The following is a 13850-nucleotide window of genomic DNA, read 5'->3' on the forward strand; positions in this document are numbered from 1 at the left end:
AGTGTCAGGGACTCTGTGAATGCTTTAAGTGGATTGTCTACTTCAGTTAACTCAATGAATTAAATATGAGAGAACTGAAATGTAGAGAGACTAATCTAATTTCCCAGAATCAAATAATAAGGAAGTGGGTAGGCTGAGATTCAAAGCAGCTATAGAGTCTGCACTCCTAATCAAGGGGTTACATTCTTCATTTTCTTATCAAATTGAAGACAAATTGTCAGTCCAGGCCTTCACACCCACTGGTTGCTTGACTAATGTAAACTTAACATTGAAAAAAATCTGGTAGTTCTTAAATTTACATCTATGACATTTCTCCCTGATATATTTGGTTTTTCTAACAGTGGAAGATATTTGTTAATGAACTTATATTGTCAGTAACTGACAGCTTTGTAACAAGATGGTTTATTATTATTAACCATCATGGCAACAACAACAACATTAAAGAACGAGGTAGTAATACCTAATATGTACTGAGCATTTACGGTATGCCAAGAGTGATATTTAAAGAACATCTGTGGTTTCTGCTTTTTCTTTGGGCATTTGCTACTCCAACCAGTCCATATTTAAAATGCCGGGAGGAGCTTCAAGTGGCGGAAGAGTAAGACACAGATCACGTGATCTTCCTCCACACAAATACATCAGAAATACATCTACATGTGGAACAACTCCTACAGAACACCTACTGAACGCTGGCAGAAGACCTCAGACTGTTACCAGTCTGGCATAGAACCTTCTTTTCTTCCTCCTCAACGTCTTCCATTCCATGTCCTCTAACCCACTGAACAAACGTGGAGCTCTGTGGCTCCTGATGTCACCTCTAGAGGTGGTCAAACAATTCCATTTCGAAAAGTCATTTCCAGAAGACATTTCTTTTCTACGGTTTTTTTAAAGAAACAAATGGGCATTTACAAGACATGTGACTTTAACTATCATACGTCGGCAATCTCTTCACATCTATAAGGCCTATATGTAGCGAAAAGTTTTCGAAAGGTTGGGGGGAAAGTTGAGAGCAGCTTTTTCATATTATATACACAGGCCTTCTATAAACGGCCAGTAAATCTTCCCAAAGGGTGGCGGGCACTTCCTATTGGCCACATGTGGTACGTTATTCTACCATTTCTATCTTCCAACATCTAGGTCTTGGTAGAACGAAGACCAACCGCCCGATGACCCGCTAACGTTCCACCCGTCATCGACCACGGCTCCGCTCACCTTCCGGGCCCGTTAAGGCCTTTGTCTGTCGTTGTACGGACGAGGTGAGGTCTTGTCCAGCTGGGACAGAGAGGTCACCTCAGGTCCCAGATCGCGCGGGCTCCAAGGCCTAAGGGTGGCTGAGCTGGCGTACATGTAGACCCTCCTTCCCGGGCCCTCGAGGCTCTAACATCCCTCCGCAGCGTTCCAGTGGCCGCCATTCTTCTCGCCCTGCCACGCCCGACGCCCAAAGGCGCCACGTTCTCGGTGGCCTGCGGGAGGCCTCGCCTAACCCCTGCAGCGTGAGATCAAGAGACCCGGCGGTAGGTGGGATCTGGGCTCCGAGGGGCCGCCGCCATTAGGTCGCGGAGGTGGGGGTCGGGGAGCAGTTCGTTGCTGCTTCCAGGCTCGGGCACTGCCAGTGGGCAGCTGCGGCGAGGGCTCTGGGGCTCAGCAAGACACAGCCTGAGCCTGTCCCGGGGGCTCCCCAGTTCACCTGACGACCGGAAGTCGGAGGGCCTGGAGGGCCCCGGACTAGAAGGCCACGATCCCCTTCTCACCGCGTTCTCTGCCAAAACTGTGGCACAACTTTTTTGAGGGCAATTAAAACTTTATATCTAAATAGTCTTCACCCCAACAATCCCATTTCTAGATAACTATTCTATAGAAATTAATGACCAGGCTCACAAAAATGCATGTACAAGGATACTCATTGCAGCAATGCAAGTAACAAGAAAACTGGACATAATCTAAACATCCTTCAATAGGGTCATTATTAAACTGTGATACATTCATACTATGGAATATTATACAGGAGTTTAAATGAATGGGGTAACCCTCTATGTACTGGGAACGAAAGAAATCTAAGACATCATGAAATGAAGGGATCAAGTTGCAAGGATGTTACTTATGTAAAAAGAAGATAGGAAAAAGCACACAAACCTATTTGGCTCTCTGTAAATATGTATGTACTCAAACGTATGGAAAAGAATCTGGAAGGATTAATACTAAACTCAAAGTAGTGGGTGGGGGATTAGGGCACAAGGAGGGTTTTCACTATACCTGTAATTTCATTGTTATATATTGAGAATATAATCATGTATTACTTATATAATAGAAAATAAGTTTAAATTGTCTCTTACTGGTTTTAAAGAGGTCCTGCCAAACTTGATTTTTAAAATAAACACAGAATTTCAATCATTAGCTTGCTTTGGGATATGGAAGGGGAAATACCTTTTCTCACAGGTATTGACCTCAAAATTCTGAACCAAGAAGGATCTTATAATGCAGTTAGCTTTTTTTTTTAACATCTTTATTGGAGTATAATTGCTTTACAATGGCATGTTAGTTTCTGCTTTATAACAAAGTGAATCAGTTATACATATACATATGTTCCCATATCTTTTCCCTCTTGCGTCTCCCTCCCTCCCACCTTCCCTATCCCACCCCTCTAGGTGGTCACAAACCACCGAGCTGATCTCCCTGTGCTTCATGGCTGCTTCCCACTAGCTATCTGTTTTACATTTGGTAGTGTATATATGTCCATGCGACTCTCTCACTTTGTCACTGCTTACCCTTCCCCCTCCCCATATCCTCAAGTCCATTCTCTAGTAGGTCTGTGCCTTTATTCCCATCTTACCCCTAGGTTCTTCATGACTTTTTTTTTTTCTTGGATTCCATATATATGTGTTAGCATACAGTATTTCTTTTTCTCTTTCTGACTTACTTCACTCTGTATGACAGACTCTAGGTCCATCCACCTCACTACAAATAGCTCAATTTCGTTTCTTTTTATGGCTGAGTAATATTCCATTGTATATATTTGCCACACCTTCTTTATCCGTTCATCTGTCAGTGGACACTTAGATTGCTTCCATGTCCTGGCTATTGTAAATAGAGCTGCAATGAATATATTGGTACATGACTCTTTTTGAATTATGGTTTGCTCAGGTTATATGCCCAGTAGTGGGATTGCTGGGTTGTATCGTAGTTCTATTTGTAGTTTTTTATTTTTTGTGGTATGCGGCCCTCTCACTGTTGTGGTCTCTCCCGTTGCGGAGCACAGGCTCTGGAGGCACAGGCTCAGCGGCCATGGCTCACGGGCCTAGCCACTCCGTGGCATGTGGGATTTTCCCAGACCGGGGCACGAACCCGTGTCCCCTGCATCGGCAGGCAGACTCTCAACCACTGCGCCACCAGGGAAGCCCCCCAATCTGTAGTTTGTGAAGGAACCTCCATACTGTTCTCCATAGTGGCTGTATCAACTTACATTCCCACCAACAATGCAAGAGTGTTCCCTTTTCTCCACACCCTCTCCAGCATTTATTGTTTCCAGATTTTTTGATGATGGCCATTCTGACCGGTATGAGATGATATCTCATTGTAGTTTTGATTTGCATTTCTCTAATGATTAATGATGTTGAGCATTCTTTCATGTGTTTGTTGGCAATCTGTATACCTTCTTTGGAGAAGTGTCTCTTTAGGTCTTCTGCCCATTTTTGGATTGGGTTGTTTGTTTTTTTGTTATTGAGCTGCATGAACTGCTTGTAAATTTTGGAGATTCATCCTTTGTCAGTTGCTCCATTTGCAAATATTTTCTGCCATTCTGAGGGTTGTCTTTTGGTCTTGTTTATGGTTTCCTTTGCTGTGCAAAAGCTTTTAAGTTTCATGAAGTCCCATTTGTTTATTTTTGTTTTTATTTCCATTTCTCTAGGAGGTGGGTCAAAAAGGATCTTGCTGTGATTTATGTCATAGAGTGTTCTGCCTACACATTGAAGTATAAAAACCATGTGATCATCTCAGTAGATGCAGAGAAAGCTTTCAACACCCATTTATGATAAAAACCCTGCAGAAAGTAGGCATAGAGGGAACTATCCTCAACATAATAAAGGCAATATATGACAGACCCACAGCCAACATTGTCCTCAATGGTGAAAAACTGAAACCATTTCCTCTAAGATAAGGAACAAGACAAGGTTGCCTACTCTCACCACTATTACATGCTAGAGTTACAGGCCCAAGAATGAAACAGCCCAAGTATCCCAGTTCTCAGGGGAATTACAAATATATGGAAATAAGTATGTAAGTATAATAAATAGATAGATATAATTTCAAGCATTGCTAAGTACTTTGGAGAGAAAGAAAGCAGGGAAAGGAGAGTAAATCAGTCCCAGAAAGACCTATTGTTTGCATTATATATATAGTTAAATCAATAAAACAAACAAACAAACCCTGAGCCCTCTCAATTTCCTAGAAGTTACAGAGGTTGAGAGAAGGATAATTGTCAATAATACAGAATCAAGAATGAATGTGAAATTCAGAAGATTGCCTTAGACCAGAACCCTGGTCAGAAGTTAGACATGGATCATTCTTAAATGTTCATTCACGCCTGGTTTTGATATTTTCATGGTGTGAGAAAGTTTTAGATCTGGCTTTAACTCTGATTCCCCATATTTTTAAATTTTTTTCTTCAGTCAAAATGGATATTTGGAGTTCTACAGATTAATGTATTTCATTTCAGTTATTCAGTTTTTGATTATTTGAAGCTCCTTTTTGGGTAATTTTCTGGTGACTGACTCATTCTCAGTCTAAACTTTACTTCTAGGCTGAACTTACCGTTGTTATTTTTAACATTTCTACTATCCTGTCATCCAAACAACTCCAGAGAAAGAAACCCCATTAATTTGAAATACATACTGTTTGGTTACGCCCTGTCCTACCATGATATTCAAACTCCAACCAGTCTGATATGGGCATCAGCCAGTCAGAGAAGACAGTGCCATATAGAGTTGAGGATCAGCCCCATTTCTTTGCTGTACTTACTGAATCCTTGTCAACGTTCAAAGTTATAGTTAGTATATATGAGTTCCACTTTTGTGTAGCTTTTTTCATATACCATCATTTCCTGTGACGTTTGTATATCGTTTATGGTATATACATACAGTTTTGTTACGCCATATGGGGAGGTAGAGTTTTTTCCTACCTTGGAAAGTATGAAAAGGGTTAGCATACATGTCGTTGGACATATTGATTTGTTTTTTTCTTTTTGGATCATTTGCATAGAAATATGAAACCAGTACTTAGAGGTGAGAAAACAATCTTAGCACCATCTGTTGACCATTCCCCCTAGCATTTATTCTGACAATCACTGCTATTCCTTCTAAAATGGTGAATTTCAAATTGAGGTCAGAGTCTTTGAAGCATGCTCAGGGCTCCAAGAGTTCTTTGTGGGAATTGAAGTCTTTTGTGTTTTTGTTTTAGTGATCTTATACAAATGTGTGTGACTATATTCTGTATAATATGAACCACCTTAATAACTGAGTTGCAGAGTTTCCAGGTAGTAATATTTTAATTCTCATAAGCTATGAGAAAAGAATTAATTTTTGAGCTGGAATTAAGCTATGAGATGGAACTAATATAAATATGTGACCAAGAGACACTGTTGAGTGAAAAGCAGAACGTTTAAATACAGAACTCAGTGGAAATAGCTTCTTCACAAGGCAACATAGCCTGTGCTCAGATCCCCAAGGCTTCTGAAGGATGTACCACTGTTAATATCATGTGCAAGGAAGGGGATACTTCCAGGCAAGAGAAACCTACCTTTGACATCTTATAGAGTTTCTTCTGTACTGGCTCTCTCTACCACTCCCTCACTCCACTCTTGGGTCACTGGCTATGTGCCTTCCTGCTTATCAGATTTAAGAAACGGGTGCAAAACACCACCCCCTCCTCCCCGCACTATGTTCCTAGTCTTTATTGTGAGACCAGTTGAAGCAAAGGGGTTAACATTCCTCGGGCAGACCCAGGGGTCAGGCTTGACTGTGAATCGTTTCTGCTCCCTTCATTCTGCATTCTGGAGAAGTATTTGGCTGGATCTCTCAGTTTCCTAATTTATTTTTTAACTGTCATTTCTGCTGCTCATATACTGAGTTTTTTAAATTGTTGCTAACACTTTTCATTTGTATATTCTTGATTAATGGAGGCACTATCTTCCTACATCTGTCTGAGGGTAATAATTGTGCTATCCTAAGATCCTCTTGTGCTTTGTTAACTCTGATTCATTGGCTATAAGCTCTTATGTTTGTTTTTGTTTTCTGTCCTTAATGGAGTTGGCTTTATCACATTGTTTGGTCATTCCTGAGTGTAATTCATCTTTGTAGTTGAGATTCTACTGTGTTTCTTTCCCAGCTTTAGGGGAGAAGTGAAATGAGCTGTTGGGGCTTATTACTCCCAATGGGTTCCCCTGAGAATAAGGCAGAGGTGGGAGGTGCCTTCTTGTGGCTAGTCAGGGAGTGCATACCTTTCTTTCAGGGTTCTGGGACCTTGCCCCCTTTCTAACACCAATTGCTTCTGCCTAGAGGAAGACACCTTTTGCTGTCTTGATCAAGGAGGGAAGATGTGGGGTTGATGTGTGCTGTCAGCTGCTCCTACCTCACTATTCCAACTGATCACCCTGTAGGCAGCTCCGGGACGTTTCTGGTAGGGGAGGTGCTCCCACACATTGAGCTAAGGTTGTGATTTTTAAGTTATATCTTTTCTATCATTCTTAGGGATTTTGGTGGAAGTTGAAGGGGTGGAGACTTGACATGTTTCAATCTGCCAACTTGAAATAGCACAACTTCTTAGGAAACAATTTTGTATCCCTATTACATCCTAGACAAACTCAGGCAGATATGTATCAGGATACAAATATAAGAATGTTCAAAGCAGTATTGTTTTTAATAAATAAAAACTAGAAAAAATCTCAGTATATACCAACCGTTGAATAAATAAAGTGTGATATAATCATAATTAGAAGTCATAGACTTCATTAGACACATAATGCAAGCCACATAAGTAATCTTAAATTTTCTGGTAGCCACTTCAAAATAAAAGTAAAATGAAACAGATGAAATAAATGTTAATATCTTTTACTTAACCCTTATATCCCAAATATCATTTTGACCTGTAATCATTATATACATTATTAATAAGATATTCTATGTTTTTTTCATACTAAGGATTTAAAAATATCCAAAGTATTATCATATTTACATTTAATCAATATAAAAATTAATGAGAGAATCTACATTTTTTTTTCCCTACTATTTGAAATCACTATTTGGTTGCTAAATTTTATTACAAATACTTGATCAATATTTAGATTGCATAAGATTTACAGTCAAATAAGTAGTATCACATATGCAGATTGTTGCTAACATAAACATTTTCCGATAATTACATTGCGTATCTGTTTTTTAAATTTTAAAATAATCGAAATTAATTAAATTGAAAATTCAACTCCTTAGTGTCATTAGCCACTTTGAAGTACTCAGAAGCCTCATGTAGTTGGACATGCAACACTACATACTACAGGCAAAACTAAAATAATTTTACAAAATAATGTTGAATGAAAGAAGCAATGTGGAAAACAATACATATAATATGCTTCCACTTATATAAAGTTCAAGAAGAAGGAAGACTAAACTATGTTGTTTATGGCTGATAGAGAAAAGGCAAAAGTAAATTTAAAAAGCAAGGAAATTATTCTTAAAGTTAGGATAGTGGTCCCCTCTAGGAAGTAAGAGAGAGGGTTGTGATTGGAAAAGGACACATGGGGGGCTTCTGGGATGCTGGCAGGATTCTTTCTTGACATGAATGGTGTTACGTGGGGATCTGTATTGTAATTATTTAACAGTTGAACAGTTGTTCAGTTGAATTATTGAACAATTATGTATATTTTATTCGCATTTAATTTTCAAAAATTTGTTATGGGGGAAAAAATCAGATGGCTTCATTTGCCCTGATACAGTTGAGTGGGGGACTTCCCAATAAGGTTTGGGGAAAGAGAGGAGGGAAGAGCAGCTCTGCAACGTTGGTGCCACCCAGAGCTGGGTTCTAACAGAGACTTCGTGGTCTAGAGAGTAGGCTTTAACTATATGATTTGGTGGGAAGAGTGGGTGTTGTGTGTGTGTGTGTGTGTGTGTGTGTGTGTGTGTGTGTGACGTGAAAAGAAGGTTTAAATGGAAACAGAGCAGAAATCACCATCCCTAAATCAAATAAGAATTAGTTTGTTTAGGTGACACCATTACCCAGCTTTCCTCCACATATAGGAGTTACTCCTATGTAGTATATAGTTGTAGTTATTTTGCATTTTGATGCAGAAATAACCTTTTCATTTTTCAGAATTCTCAGTGAAAATGATTTGACTGAATTACATAAGGACTCATTTGAAGGCTTGCTATCCCTCCGATATTTGTAAGTTAATCATATTTATTTATGAGTTCTTACCTATAAAGTAGATTATCTATAAAGTAATTAAGGGGTTCAAGTTACATAATCTCTTCAATTTCTTCTAGCAGTACAATTCTACAATCCTGTGAGTCTGTGTAGGGCCCCAGCCCATCACTGGCACTAAATATCTCCTATTCATTTTTAATTTTTTAATTATACAGACAAGGTATAGATAGAAAAATACACTTTAGTTGTAGAGGAAAAGTGGTAATGATGTCTGAGCAATTATAGGCTCCCATATGAACCTTGTTATATAAGTGTTCATATAGTCTCCATCTGTATTTACATTTTGTTTATGACCTATGGATCAAATCTGGCCCACAGTCTGTTTTTATACAGCCCATATGTTAAAACTGATTTTTAAAGGGCTGTAAATGAGAAAAAAAAAGAAACGAAGAAAAATATGTGACAGAGACTGTATGTGGCCTGCAAAGCCTAAAATATTTACTTATCTGGCCTTTACGGAAAAGGTTTGAAAAAGTTGGTTTAGTGAAATGAGAGGAATTAAAGTTAACCTCAAATTGTCACCTACAAGACAAGAAAATATAGAACACTTAGATTAATATGAATGCCATTAACTCCTAACTTTGATAATTTAATCTAAATTAAATTAACATTTAAATATTAAATATTTAAGCAGGTGAATTATGTAAACTGTATTGCCAAGGGACTTTCCTGGTGGTGTAGTGGTTAAGACTTTGCCTTCCAATGCAGGGGGTGTGGGTTCGATCCCTGGTCAGGGAGCTAAGGTCCCACATGCCTCATGGCCAAAAATGAAAACATAAAAATAAAGAAGCAATACTGTAATAAATTCAATAAAGACTTTAAAAATGGTCCACATCAAAAAAAAATCTCTTAAAAAAAATCAGTATTGTCAAGAACACATTAAGTTACCAAAATAACAAACACTTGTTAAGGATTTTAATGCAGGAAGTGTGATATTAATATTAAGAATGTTTAAGATGATGGTTAAGTGGTATATTTAGAAATGCTCACACTAAATAAGCATCTCAGAAATGCCCCTAACAAAAATCTCTCCAGCCTTTTTATTTCTGTTTTTTGTGTTTGTTTGTTTTGTTTTTTGGGCACGCCACACAACTTGTGGGGTCTTATTTCCCTGACCAGGCATTGAACCCAGATCCCCAGGAGTGGAAGCGCCGAGTCCTAACCTCTGGATCGCCAGGGAATTCCCTCTCCAGCTTCCTTATCAAAGAGGAAATGCTTGCCTAGTATTTCTTTTAATTTAGGGATAAACAGATAACTGTGTTTTTTGCTATAAAACCTCAGTTTTTGTCCTTTGTCCATGGCATCCAAAGTTGTGTATGTCATTAATCTTTATTAAGCGAATGAATGATCCTCTTTAGCAAATAGATTCTTCTTGCAAATATAAAAGGCTTAAGGGAAATGGGTATAAAGAGCCTCAGATGACCCTATAAATAGTTCGTTTAATTATCAAACCTTGCAAGCCTTAAGGGGCAATCACCTTTATATTAGTCTCTTCTCTGCCATCTGGGCTCCAAACCTTAGAAACACAGTTTGGAGAAGAACAAATAAAATAACTGCTCGGTGGACTAAGCCCTTCATTACTTCTACTGTGAAATACTTTATAATCTGATTATTTCATGTTAGCATAAGTATTCTCATTCTTAAAAAAAATGCCAATCAATAAAAAAGCGAAGACCGAATATGCTAATACGCACTATGCCTAGTGTTGTAAACATTAAGATGGGTAAGACAGGATTCCTTTTAGCAACTCATGAACTCACAGGGAAAAAAACATATAAGCTCAAACCATAATCACAAAATGCTATGGAGGCACAATGAAGTAATAAAACTACATTTATTTTAAAACAGTCATTTCCTCCTTCTCTCCACTCCCCAGCTATTTGTTGATTTTATAAATATTTGAGTTTGCTTTATGTGCACGCGTTGGCTTTAAACATGATATACAATTCACATAAGCAGGATCTAGTCCATACTTTGAAGGAGTTTATGCTCAGAGGACATGGGTTGCAAAAATAGCTATATTTAAAGAAAGAAATGAATATGTGCAATGAGTACTATAAGTTGGTACTGGAGCACAAAATAGGGAAAAAATACTTCAAATTGGATCAGGGAATATATTACTAGAGCAATGCTGTTTAAACGGGACCTTGAAGGGCCATTTGGTATCAATGACAGACATCTTGGGAAGAATAAGCTTGCAGAAGGAAAGTGGGAGAAAGACAAAGCACAGGAGAAATACTCTGAGTACCTGTAGAGTACAAGTGGGAAGAGTAGAAGATTAGAGCCAGATCATCTAGAGTTTTGGAGGCCAAGCCAAGGATAACATGCCAAGCACCATGTTACCACGGCAGTGCTTTAGGACAACCTTTAGCCTGCAACAGAACTAGCCACTTGGAGGGCTTGTGAAAACACAAGCTCCACCCCCGTAGTTACTGATTCAAGAGGTCCAGAGTAGGGCTGAGTATTTGTATCTTCGATAATTCACAAGTGATGCTGGTATTTGAGAACCACTTACAGAGTGTTAATCTGGCGATCACATGTAGGATGGCTTAGAAAGGGAGAGGGTAGAGATGGAAATATCATTAAGAAGACAGTTATACCCATCCAGGTGAAATGAGAGACGAAGCTGGAATCAATGGAAATAAGATAGTCAGCTATAGTCAAGAGTAGGTATTTTCGAATAAAAGTCCATATGATAGAAAGTATAATACTGAATTAAATTTACATATTAATGATAGGAGTAACTTCCTTTCAAGTTGTGTGAAAGGTTTTCTTTTATTTCTTTTGGTAATGAATTGGGCTAGAAAAACTATACTGGGAAGTGTGTAAATTTAAGAATATTCCTTTTAATATTAGAAATTATAATGATATATAGAGATAAAATCTTTGAGCTCATAATCTAGAATTTGATCAGACCACAAAAGGTGGAATCTAATCAATGCTTCTCCTCTCAGGAAAGGTTACCTCCAAAATCTATTGATCTATAGTTGTATATTTAATTTATGAAGATCCTGAAGGTGAGACTCTTAAGAGAGGTGAAGGCAGGGTTAGGGGCTCTGGAAGATTCAAATAGTAATTCCTAAGGTTTGGAGTTTAGACCAAAGCTTCTTATTTATTCTTATCATTCTAACCTCTACTAGTTATTCCTACTAATTAGATATCTAATAGCTAATTGAGGCAATAGTTTCCTTTTACATTTCCTAGAAATTTTTCCTGCAATAAAATACCGTCTATTGTGCAACATACATTTGAACCACTACCTTTTCTGCAGTTTATGTAAGTTACAAATATAACTTCATTATATTTGAAATTTTTATAAAGTTTAATTATTTATAAAATTAATTTGTTACTCATTTTGATTAAAATTGCTGCTAAAATTTTGTAGCAAATCCTTTTTCTCTCTAGCAAAGATTAATGTGAGAAATATTACACAGATCAGAGTGAATAATTATAGAGCAGTGGTTCTCAACCAGGGTGATTTGGCACGTAGGTGACATTTGGTAGTGTCTGGAGACATTTTTGCTTGTCAGAACTATATATGCTACTGGCATCTAGTGGACAGAGGCCAGAGATACTACAAACATCCAACAGTGTACAGGAAAGCCTCTGACAGCAAAGAATTATCCAGCCCAAAATGTTAAAAGTGCTGCCTTTCTAGAGATATAAGGATCACTTAACACAAGTATTTAATGAGCATTTACTAGTTTGTATCTAATGCACCCCATATATAATCATGAAAGTATAAATCATAATGTCTTCCACAGTGAGATTACTTTAGTGTAAGGAGGGAGTACTGATGTTATGTTTCATCATATATAAATTAGAATATTTGCCAAAGGATAAATATTCTGAAAGAATACATATTTTTCTTCTTCTTTTGCTGGTGTTTTTTTTTGTAGAAATCTTGGTTGCAATTTACTCACAGAACTTAGATTTGGAAAGTTTTAGGCCTGGCATGGAATGCAGGTATTATACAAGTTGTAAGTGAAATAGAAGATGAATGCATGTAAAAAACACTGTGTAAAAAAATCATGCAGTTATTGGTTAGCTGGTGTAAGCTCAGTATGAATTCTGGAAAGTATGTCTTGAGAGCAATTTATTTTCCTTTAAAATTAGGAAACTAAGGTACAAAGAGGCCAAGAGACTTGTTTAACTCATATATATGAAACACCCTGCTTTCCATAGTACTGATCTTTGGTACAGGCAATAAAAGGCACCAGGCAAAAACACTCAAATTAGCATTGTCATGGAATCCCACTGATGCCTCTCCAATATGCGAATGGTCGATGAAGTTCCACTTTTGAATTTAACTTTGATTCCTGCTCATTTGCAAAATTCCTAACTGCTTAAAATGTATGCAACACAGAGCTGCAAAGAACTAACTATAGCACTGAATTCTTCAGGGAGCAAAAGGTGTGGGTGCTTCTCCAACCATTATTAGCTCTTTTAAATGGTAAAGCAGAAAGAATTCCTGAACACCCACCACAGGCTCTCCCCAGCCACCCAGAACATTATTTTTCAAAAAGCATATATCTCTGAAGTGAATTATCTGTGGTCAATAGGCACGTTTGTAGTATGGGAAAAGACATTGTTTGTGTTCAGCTATAGTGTGAAAAATATGAAGAAAATACATTGCTGTAGCCTAATTCAATATACTTTCTTTGCTGACTACTCTTCAATAAGAAGTGTGGGTTTTACACCCCTTCATTTCAAAAATTCTGTGATTTCTCTTGACACAGGGAAATGATAGTGGGTACTTTCAATGGCCCGAAGTTGATTTTATTTTATTTTATTTTTTTTTATTTTTTATTTTTTTTAACATCTTTATTGGGGTATAATTGCTTTACAATGGTGTGTTAGTTTCTGCTTTATAACAAAGTGAATCAGCTATACATATACATATGCTCCCATGTGTCTTCCCTCTTGCCCGAAGTTGATTTTAGACTCAAGGAAAAGAGCTCTTCTACACCTGACTTTGGAAAAGACTCTCTTACCCGTCTTGTGGGTCAGAAATCCAGTTTCACACAGTTCACACATTTTGGGTTAATGAAGGTGTTGAGGCTGTGTCTGGAGCTGGATTAGCAATTCCTGCAGATGCCTATCTTTAGCTCCCTCCTTCCTTTCCCTTGTTACTTTGCTGATACCTACCTTGGGGAGAGAGTACCAAGGGTCAGTTTTTCTTTTGGCAGCACACAGGGGAGCAGGCTGATGGGGTCCCTTCACCAGGAGGTTTTAGTAGCGTCAATATGTCATAACCTCACCACCTTTCCTAAACATCCTATAACATCAAGACTTCCTTATAAGAATCAGTTTCACTATAGTTAATGTAGGCAACACGGGAAAATACATTGTGGAAATAAAAAAATAAATCAATCAATCAC

At 37.9% G+C, this 13850-nt stretch overlaps 1 pseudogene; it reads left to right on the forward strand.

The window, feature by feature from the left end:
• The first annotated feature begins 5355 nt into the window (after positions 1 to 5355).
• Positions 5356 to 13850, forward strand: part of LOC136142166 (leucine-rich repeat-containing protein 37A3-like) — a 41090-nt pseudogene continuing 32595 nt past the window's right edge.

The sequence above is a fragment of the Phocoena phocoena genome, chromosome 1 (genome assembly GCF_963924675.1).
Source record: "Phocoena phocoena chromosome 1, mPhoPho1.1, whole genome shotgun sequence".
Classification (NCBI taxonomy): domain Eukaryota; kingdom Metazoa; phylum Chordata; class Mammalia; order Artiodactyla; family Phocoenidae; genus Phocoena; species Phocoena phocoena.